We start from the raw sequence: 11,048 nt of genomic DNA on the forward strand, positions 1-11,048 counted from the left end.
ATTACTTCCTTTATTGTAGTGTGTAGTAAAGTCTTAGAGTATTGTGCCCAATCAGCACCGTGTACACAGGTGACTCCTTGGCCTGGCAGGCCGTGCAGCAACCTGAATTTCTACATTCTCACCATAAATAACGTGAGCCCTCTGTCTGGAATGCTCTTCCCCAGCTCTCTGCGCACCAGCTCCTTCTCAACCTCAAGGTCGCAGCTCAAGCTAGTAATCCCTTGTCACCTTATACCGAGGAGTACCCTCTCCAGGTCCTGCCTGTCACATCATCCTATTTATTTCTTCTATTGCATTTATTACTGTTAGAAATGATCTTGTTTGTTTCTCGTTTCTTTGTCTGTTGTTTGTCTTCACATCTGTACTGTGAGTTGCATGAGGTGGGGACCTGCCAGGGCTGATTCCTTAGGCCTTGCAGTGCGGCCTGGCACATTCTTGATGCTCAGTAAAATAATTGTCTTAATTGTAAGTCTGGAATGGTTAATTTCATATGCCAACTTGACAGGGTAAGGGATACGCAGATAGCTGGTAAAACATTACTTCCTGGTGTTTCTATGAGGGTGTTTTTATAAGAGACTGGCATTTGAATCAGTAGGGTAAATAACGCAGATCACCCTCATTAGCGTAGGTGGGCCTCATCCAATCAGTAGAGGGCCTCACTAGAATAGAAAGGTGGAGGAAGGGTGAATGTGCCCTCTGCCTAAACTGGGACATCCCATCTTCTCCTGCCCTTGGATGTTGGCACCCCTGGTCCTCAGATTCAGACCAGGACTTACACCTTTGGCCCCCTGGTTCTCAGGCCTTTGGGCGCAGACTGAATTATACCAGTGGATTTCCTGCTTCTCCAGTTTGCAGACGGCAGATTGTGGGACTTCTCCATAACCACGTGAGCCAATTCTCTAGAGAACCCTGACTCATACGAAATAAAAACCCCTATATATTCTTGAGTACAATTTAGAAAAGACAAGAAGACACAAAGGAAAGATATTGAAATTAAATGTAATCCCAGATATTACCATTGCAATATTTTTTGGATATTTTTAAATATATGGAATATATAAATATATATTCTCCAGGAAAATATTAAAATATATATTATTTATAAGATTTAATATATATTTTAAAGATTTAGGTATAAATATAAAGAATACATACATATTGTCAACCTTGACACTGTCAACATTTTGGGCCCAGTAACTCTTTGTCGTGGAGACTGTCTTCTATATTGTAGCATGTTCAGCAACATCCCTGGCCTCCACCTACTAGACTAGAATTCTTCAAGTTGTGACAACCAAAAATGAATCCAGACATTTCCAAATGTCCCCTGGGGTCAAAACCACCTCTGTTGAGAACCACTGCTCTACAGTTAGACATGTAGGTTGTTTGTAATTTTCTAGTATTATAAACAATGCTGTAATGAACATCATTATATTTCTTAATAAAAATACCTAGAAGTGGGATCCTGGGCCAAAGAGCTCACAGCTGTCTAATCATTTGGATAAATAATGCTACTTTTGCTCTCCAAGGCTATACCAGAGTATATGAGACTGTTCTTACCCCCACTCCTCCCCTCAGAAGGTAAGCAATTTTTCTTTTTTTTTTTTTTTTGGTAATCAATTTTTCTTAATCCTGGCATTAACGCAGAATGTGGCCCTAATACTCTTTCTGCCGTGTTTTTCACAATTTTTCGACAAGAACTCTAAGCTCCACTCTAGAGGATCCAGGGAGGAGGACAGAAGTATAGGTTATTATAAGAAAGCCATACCCAGGGACGCCTGGGTGGCTCAGTCGTTAAGCGTCTGCCTTCAGCTCAGGTCATGATCCCAGGGTCCTGGGATCAAGCCCCGCATCAAGCTCCCTGCACAGCGGGAAGCCTGTTCTCCCTCTCCCACTCCCCCTGCTTGTGTTCTCTCTCTCACTGTGTCTCTCTCTCTGTCAAAAAAATAAATGTTCATTCTTTCTGGTTTTTGCACCTTCATTCTTGCTGTGCCTCTGCCTGTCCCTTCCACCCAGTCCAAATGCCATTCCTTCCATGGATTCTTCAATGCCCCAACTAAACTCTTTTCCTATTTGGAACCCACAAGCTATTGGTTTCCTTCCATTTCAATGGGAGTTTCTACATTCTAGACTATATTACTTCTGCACATCTGTTCTCTCATCAAACTCAAGCTCTTTGAAGATAGAAGTAAAACCTTATTTTTTCTTAAAATCTCCAAAAAAGCCCAGCCGAGGTGCTTTCTCATAATATACCAACTAGGCTTAGTTGCAACTGGCTTAGGAAGCAACTGTTCTGCAAGAAATCTACTTTTACCTCATTTTTCAGTATGCCAGAATGAGGAAATCAAGCCTGTTGAAAAATTTCAGTTCTCATTGTTGGGTAGGTACAGATCAGCTTATATTTGCAGCAGGTGACCTCCTAACTTGCTTGTAGGCCTGATTTCAGATACCAGCGGAAGGAAATCTGAAGTTTCTTTCACTGGGAACAGGGGCTATTAGTAGGGTTAGGAAAAATTTTTCTCTGTAGTCTAGTCTAAAAAAGAAACACATACTAGAAAGAAGAAAACAGGACTCTAGGCCCAGAATGCCACTGATTCATTCTGTGACCTTGAAAAAGTCCTGTCTTCTCTCAAGGTTTTGTTGATTTCCCTATCCATAAAACATCTAATAATGTGTCCCAAATACTCCAGGATCCATGACTCCAGATGGGCTCAGAGTGAGGGAGGACTGGCCAGGAATGGCTGATCGATCCATTCCTGACCACAAGCCTTGCTGGAGGATTCTTCTGAAACAATAGCTGGAACTATTTACTTAGAATAATCTCTACTCCAAGATCCACATTTCATGGGGGAAGAAAGTGAAAAGTTTTGAAAGGTTAGGTGACTCGTCATAGGTGACTCAAAATTTTTTGAAATTGAGATATAATTCATAAAAATTCACCATTTTAAAGTGTACAATTCAGTGCTTTTTAGTGTATTTGTTATGGTATGCCATGGCTAATCTACTTTCTCATCTCTTGGTGACCACTAAGCTATTTTCTCTAATGGTTCGTCTCTTCTGGACATTTTATATAAATGGAATTATATAATATGTGGTCCTTTGTGTCCAACTACTTTCACTTAGCATAATGTTTTCAAGGTTCAACCATGGTATAGCATGTATTGGAACTCCATTTCTCTTTACGGCTAAATAATGTCCCGATGCAGGGCTCGATCCCAGGACCCTGGGATCATGACCTGAGCCGAAGGCAGACGCTTAACAACTGAGCCACCCAGGCACCCTATTAGGTTTTTTTAAATCTATTTATTAGTTGATGGACATTGGGGTTATTTTCACTTTGTGGCTGTTATGAACATCCATGCCCAAGTCTTTATAGGGACATATATTTTCAATTCTATTGCGTATATACTCAGGAGTATAATTGCTGGGTCCATAGGTGATTTTAAGACTCAGTTTGGAGGTAAAAGGGGGGAATAAGGAAAGAAATAGGACAAAGCAAGGAACCAACTGGGTCAAGAAGAGGCATTTCTGGAAAGGTGTTTTGTGAGGCACTTTTTTGGAGAGACTAGGACTCTGAAATTCAGGACCTACTTGAATGGGGATGGTTGGCATATTCGTGCCACAAATTCCAGTGCTGGGTGAAAGGTCTCCACAGGCTCCCCACCATTCATCCCTCTTGTACATAGCAAGAGTGAAGGAACCATGGATATTCCATTGAGAGGAAGCTCTGAAAGGCTGTTGGGAGTGGAGAGTGTGCCAGTTTGTTCAGAGAGGATCCAGTTAGTAGGACAGAAGTATAGGTTATTGTAAGAAGGCCATACCCAGGGACGCCTGGGTGGCTTAGTCGTTGAGCGTCTGCCTTCGGCTCAGGTCATGATCCCAGGGTCCTGGGATCGAGCCCCGCATTGAGCTCCCTGCTCCGCGGGAGGCCTGCTTCTCCCTCTCCCGCTCCCCCTGCTTGTGTTCCCTCTCTCGCTGTGTCTCTCTCTGTCAAAAAAATAAATAAAATCTTTAAAAAAAAAAAAAAAAGGAAGGCAATACCCAGAGTGCTTAAGAGGTGGAGCTTAGGAGTCAGATCTGGGACTGACCCTGGGCCTGTCATTTACTATTTGTGTAAATGATTCAATTTCTCCTGGACCTCACTTTGCTTATCTATAAAATTAGAATGCTTTTACATGGCTGTTGTGGAGATTGAGAAAGTTTATAGTATAGTGCCAAGCTATGTATTAACCAGTGCATATTAAGTTGAACCCTATGAAATTGCCCCTATTTGACTATTTTTGTCCTGCACAAACAGCAATTTCATAGGGTTCAATTTAATAGTAGTTATCCAACCCCCATTAGTTGTCATAACATCCAGAGATGGATTACCTTGAAGATAGTGCACTCCCTTGTCATTGAAGGTATGCACGCTGAGGACTTGGCAAAGAGGTTTCAAACACCAGCATTAGGAAGATGAGTCTGGGGCTAGCAAGTCAGTAGGGAAGCTGTTGCAATCCTCCCAGAGGAAAGGAACGAGTCTAGGATGGGGGTTGAGAGAGTAAAAAGAAGGGAGTGGGCATAGAAGCAAGAAGAAGAGTGTAGAAGACATCCTGACTGACTAGGAAAGAGAGACACGGGAAAGAGTGGGGTAGGCCAGGGTAATTCGTGTGCTATTGGGGCCCTGTAGGAAATTCGGCACTGAGTGGCCCCCTTCAGCACATGTCACTGGTGTCCAGTGTTGACTTAGTCTCCATTTCCTGGTTGAAGGCCTTTCCTCTCCTGGCTTGCTAAACCCCATGTCCTAGGTGAAGCCACAAAAGAGAAGGCAGTTCCTTGGCTCCATCCTTATAATTGCTGAAACAGTCTGGTTGGTTTCCACCCTCGTTTATACTTACCTTGGCTCACTCCCTTGTTTCACTTGTACTTACCCTTGACCTACAGTTGTTATCAGTTCCTAACTGTCCGGTCATCTGCTGACTAAATAACTTTATTCAACTACTTGGGTTACCTGTTGATCTGTCTGCGAAACTTGGCTAGTCTTTGATGTTCTCCTTGTTTGACTTTGAGGGTCTAATATGGGTCAATGGATGAGCCTGGTAGAAGTTTGTCCTAAGTGCATTTTAAACTTCTGTGCATTTTCCTAGAGCTCAGATTCTGAAAGGGATCTGTAACTCAAAAATAGTTAGGAACTCTGGGGAATCCTGAAAAGAGAGGTAAAATTATGTCCTAAATACCTGCCCTGTGACCACAGCAGTAGAAAGGCAATAGGCAGGAGAATCCACCTGGGCTTTGGATCCAGAATGGGTTGAGTTTGAATCCTCATCCTATCATTCACAAACTTTGACATTTGGCAGATTACTTAATCTTTGGTCCCAATATTCTCATTTGCAGTTTGTGGATAACAATGATACCTACAGAGCTGTTGTGAGGATTGGAGGCGGTGATCCTACTGAACTTGGTTAATGGCCAGTTCCCAATAAATGTAACCTTTAATAATGACAATGTAAGTGGAGTATGGGGCAGTGGTTTTCGTAGAAAGCAGAAGTAATGCAAATATATCTATTTTCCTATTCTTTTTTTTAAAACAAAAACTCTTATTTTTCTCTTTATAAAGTTACACATCTTGGTGTTATAGGAAATTGAGAAAATACAGGCAAATAAAAAGAAGAGAACGGTTACCACCCAGAGAGACATTTTGATGTACATCCTTCTTTTCTAACCATAAGTTTTATAACAGAACTGTGACGATGTAATATGCATTTTGTTTGTTTAATAATATACGTAAACATCTTTCTGTGCCATTAAATATTCTTCTTTAATGACCTCCTTGACTTCCACTGAGTGGCTGAATCATAACTTGTTTAACATATTTCTAGCTGTTGGTTATTTAGGTTGTTCCTAATTTTTTGGTACTCTCAATGAATATTTGTGTAGTGAAATCTTTGCATACTTACTTGGTTATTTTCTTACCCTGTTATTAAAAAACTTGCCCCAAAAGACAGAACGATTTCACTACTAATCTTTGAAGATGTTGCCTTGGCTATCCCAAAATACAAGAGTTTAAGTAATGAAATAATGGGAAAGTCAATTTTTTTTTTTTAAGATTTTATTTATTTATTTGAGAGAGAGAGAATGAGAGAGAGCACATGAGAGGGGGGAGGGTCAGAGGGAGAAGCAGACTCCCTGCCAAGCAGGGAGCCCGATGCGGGACTCGATCCAGGGACTCCAGGATCATGACCTGAGCCGAAGGCAGTCGCTTAACCAACTGAGCCACCCAGGCGCCCCTGGGAAAGTCAATATTTTAATGCTAAGATCATGTTCTATTTTGAATGACTGTCTCCCATAGCACCTGGCACATACTCATGAAGGAACAAATCTGGGAATCTGGAGCTTGTAATTGCTGGGACAAGTCAAATAACAGATCACTTTCTGTACCTAAATATTTGTAGGAAAAGTGACTTGTGTTCCTTCACCCTGGTTAAGAGTCACATGCTTTTTCTTTCTCCAAATTAAATGTTCTATGTTCCAAGCCTCCATCCCACAGTGCTGGCAAGATAATTGAGACTCGTGCCCCACCCCAGGTTCATGTGAAGGCCTGTTGGTGTAACTCAGTGCAGCCGGGGAACAGCCCTCTGGCCTTTTGTTCACACTGATACCATAAATGTGCCCTTCATTCAGGTTGGTATGGCCCCTGAAAGGCCAACCGTTCTGCTCTTCACAGGGGTTCAGAGGTTCTCCAGCCTCCCAGGGCAACCCATATGGTTGCCTGCCCAGGGCAGAGAGAGGCCCAGATCCTTGCCACTCAAACGTCCTGCAAAGCCTAGCCCATGGCTCAACCCTGGGGAGGTTTTCAAAAATCTCCTTTCCTCCTGACTACTTGGCTCTCCATTCTTTCCTCATCTGGGACAGTTCAGCATAATTTTCCTCAAAGGCCCAAAGTGGAAGGGGATCTCTTCTTGAGCCTGAGAATGGTTACTTCCAGTCCTGCCACACAGTGGCCCTGAGGGGTGAGTGATCAAAAGACCAAGCCCCTTCTAAGGACTGGGGATAGGGGGCAGAGGGAAAACATCTATAATATTTCAAAGCATCCTTTGTAATATTAAAAGAATGGAAACAACATAAATGTCCCCCAGTGCTTACATAAATGACAGTGCACCCAAACGTTGGAATACTATTCAGCTGCTGTGACCAAAGATGACCACAATATTTCCCATCCTGCAGGTCCTTCTTACAATGTGACTTTGACACCTCTGCCATGGAGATTTGGGGTCTATTGCCCTCCCCTTGAAATCAGTCAGGCTTTTTCTCTTTCTTTTCTTTCTTCTTTCTTTCTTTTCTTTCTTTCTTTCTTTCTTTCTTTCTTTCTTTCTTTCTTTCTTTCTTTCTTTCTTTCTTTTCTCTTTCTTTCTTTCTTTCCTTTCTTTCTTTCTTTCTTTCTTTCTTTCTTTCTTTCTTTCTTTCTTTCTTTCTTTCTTTCTTTCTCTCTCTCTCTCTCTCTCTCTTTCTTTCTTTCTTTCTTTCTTTCTTTCTTTCTTTCTTCTTCCTCCCTCCCTCCCTTCCTTCCTTCCTTCCTTCCTTCTTTCTTTCTTGTAGGCGCCATGCCCAGCATGGAGCCCAACGTGGGGCTTGAAGTCAAGACCCTGAGATCAAGACCTGAGCTGAAATCAAAAGTCAGATGAACTGACTGAGCCACCTAGGTGGGACCCCTTGGTCAGGCATTTATGACTTTCAACCAACTAAGTGCAATAGAAGTGAAGCTATGTGCCTTTCGAGGCTAGATTGTAAAAGGCTTTACAGGGTCCTCTTTGTTTGCTGGAACACTGGCTCTTGAAGTCCTTAGCTGTCATTTAAGCACAGACTGCTCTGAGACTGCCATGGTGTGAGGAAGCCCAAACTAGCCCACACAGAGAGTCACGAGGACAGGGCCAGACAGCCTTCAGCTGCTTCATTCCCATGCCCTGTCCCCACCCTGGCCACTCTCTAACTGTAGGTCTATGAGACACCACCCAGTCAAGCTCTTAGCAAATTCCTGACCCACAGAAACTGCAAATTAGCAAAATGATAACTGTTGTTTTAAGCCACTGAGTTTTGGAGTGATTTGTTACTCAGCAAAAGATAGCCAGAAAGGAGCTCTTTATGCACTGATATGGAACAGCCTTCAACTGTTCATTTTTAAAAAATGTAAAATAGTGTATATTGTATGTCCCTTTTGTTTAAAGAGATATAGTCTCGTATCTGCGTAGATCACTGGTTTGCCAACCCTCTGTGTGCATTAGAATCTCCTGGGGGGCTTTTAAAAATATCAATGCCTGAGCCCACTCTACTCGAATTCAATCGATCATAATATCTGGGAAGGGGACCCAAACATTGTTATCTTTTAAAAGTTCTCCAGGAGGCGCGCCTGGGTGGCTCAGTTGGTTAAGCGACTGCCTTCGGCTCAGGTCATGATCCTGGAGTCCCGGGATCGAGTCCCGCATCGGGCTCCCTGCTGTCAGCAGGGAGTCTGCTTCTCCCTCTGACCCTCCCCCCTCATGCTCTCTCTCTATCTCATTCTCTCTCTCAAATAAATAAATAAAATCTTTAAAAAAAAAAAAAATAAAAAAAAATAAAAGTTCTCCAGGAGATTCTGGTGGGTAGCCAGGACTGAGAACTGTTGGTATAGAATAACCAGAAGGTAACACAAGAAACTGGTGCTGTGTTTGCTTCCAGAAGGAACAATGGGGTAAGAATGGATAGTGTGGGAGAAAGACTTACTTTTCATCCTAAACTTTTTGATCTTTTAAATTTACTTGTACATGTTACCAGTTTTCAAGAACAATCAAATTTAAAAAAAAAAAGAAAAAAAGTAAAACACCCATAGCAGTGAAAATAAATCAGAATAGCAAATCGGGAATAGTCTATTCAATAATGGGAGTCAGCCTGGGACCCACTAGAGCAAGGCCTCAGAGCAAGTGACCTGTCCTACCTGGGAAGTGTGGCTGGTCAGCAAGTGCTGCAGAGGTAATTCCTCAAGTGGCTTCTCACCTGAAATGACTTACCCCTTGGCCCACAACACTCCCACTTTAGTTACTCTTTGGAAAGTGGCTGGGGACAGAGTAATGGCTATAATACGCGACCCTCCAGCTGCCAGCACCTCTGTGAATTCCGAGACCAACGGGAGGGAAAATGCCCAGGCTTACATGGCTTCTGGCTGGCTGGGCGGCTGACCTGCTGTTATTGAGGAAAAGCAGATTAGCAGGGATTTGGTTATCTGTTTCACCTCTTAGATTCCTGCAGCAGGGGCCTAGAGCATTGACAAAGGTAAGGTAGGAATGGCAGACCCAAGTCTGCTTCCAGGGGCCCCTTGGGATGTGTGTGTGGGGAGGCAGAGAGGCCCACTGCATTAAATAGCAGTTGGAGATGCTGAACTGGGAGGGAGAGAGGCACCAATGACTTGCCTAAAGCTCCTCTCTAGCACCTTCCCCTTGCATTGGGTCAGTGCCACAGGTTCTTGGGTTTTGGCATCTGGCAGCTCTCAGTTTGAAAATTCACCTCTGTCCCACCTCAAAATCCACTTCTGGCTAGTTGCATGACCTCTTAAGTAACTTAATATTCTGACCCTCAGCTTCCTCATCTGTAATGTGGATTAAAAAGCATGAAATAAGAGAAAGAAAATCATAGCCATTATTAAATTATTAAATAGACACTAGTTTTTATTGGTGTCTATTACATGCAAGGATGCAAGGTGGATTCTTACATTTGACCAACACAATGGGTGTAGTGGTTGAGAGTGGGCTTTGCCATCAGATGTAACCGGGTTAAAATCATATTACTGTCACTTACTAACTGGGACCTTGGGCAAGTCACCTAACATCTCTGAGTCTCATTTCCTCACCTATAAAGGGAGCATCATAACATAGCACCTCCTTGAAAGCTGCTATTAGGATTAAATTAAATAATGAATGTGAACAGTTTTGTGCATCCAGAAATATACATCCAGAAATCAGCATCTGTTGCCACTGTCTGTTTTGCAGGCCTACAGGGAGCTGGCAAAGTACTTCACACTCACTGTCTTACTTGACCATCTCCAGGTCTAGGAGGGAGGGGCACATTAGGTGTGGGGGGTGGTGGCGCATCAACTACCTTTGGAGAAATGAGAACACTGATGGCTACTGACTCATCTCCAGTCACAAGGGACAGCATCAGGAGTAGAACCCAGGTGTTCTGATTCCCAATATGGCTTGTGACTTCTGGAAGCTCTGGATCTGATGGTTGACAGAAACTTGAGGATCATCTCTAGACAAGAAATGGAATTCCTTAAAATTACTGTGAAGAGGTTCACTGGAGGGGCGCCTGGGTGGCTCAGTCGTTAAGCGTCTGCCTTCAGCTCAGGTTATGGTCCCAGGGTCCTGGGATCGAGCCCCACATCGGGCTCCCCGCGCAGCGGGAAGCCTGCTTCTCCCTCTCCCACTCCCCCTGATTGTGTTCCCTCTCTCGCTCTGTCTCTATCAAATAAATAAATAAAATCTTAAAAAAAAAAAAAAAAAAAGAGGTTCACTGGAAAGGGAAGGAAAGGAAGTTAACCATTTTGCTTCTTTCACAGGTGCTCTTGACCTTCCACTCCCATCCCTTCCCCGCTCCCGCCGGCTATAAACAAGAGGAAGAAAGAATGAATAAACATGTATTCAATATCAGAGAGGGCCCAGTTAGGGGGCAGATCATTAAAGCAGGATGACACGGTAGGATGTGACTGGCACGGTAGGTACGCCTCTGTGGGGAGAGAGAGTGGGCTTTTAGTTTACGACCTGAGACTAGAAAGAAACCAGGCATTAGGAACCAGTGTTCGGGTCCCAAAAGAGAACAAGCTTGGTGGGCAAAGGAGGCCAGGATGGGTGGAGAGCAGAGAAGGAAAGACAGATGTCCGGTGAGGAGAAAGGCGCCAGGGCCCAGAGCATTCAGGGCCTCAAAAGAATAGGGAGGAATTTGATTTTATCTATATATAAATGTCAAGACAACCCACTGATGATTTTAAACGAGGTTGGAATTATATTTCATATTTATTCTTACATTTTTATTCACATGGTAAAAGG

This window comes from Halichoerus grypus, chromosome 2 (assembly GCF_964656455.1).
Source record: "Halichoerus grypus chromosome 2, mHalGry1.hap1.1, whole genome shotgun sequence".
In the NCBI taxonomy this organism is placed as follows: Eukaryota; Metazoa; Chordata; class Mammalia; order Carnivora; family Phocidae; genus Halichoerus; species Halichoerus grypus.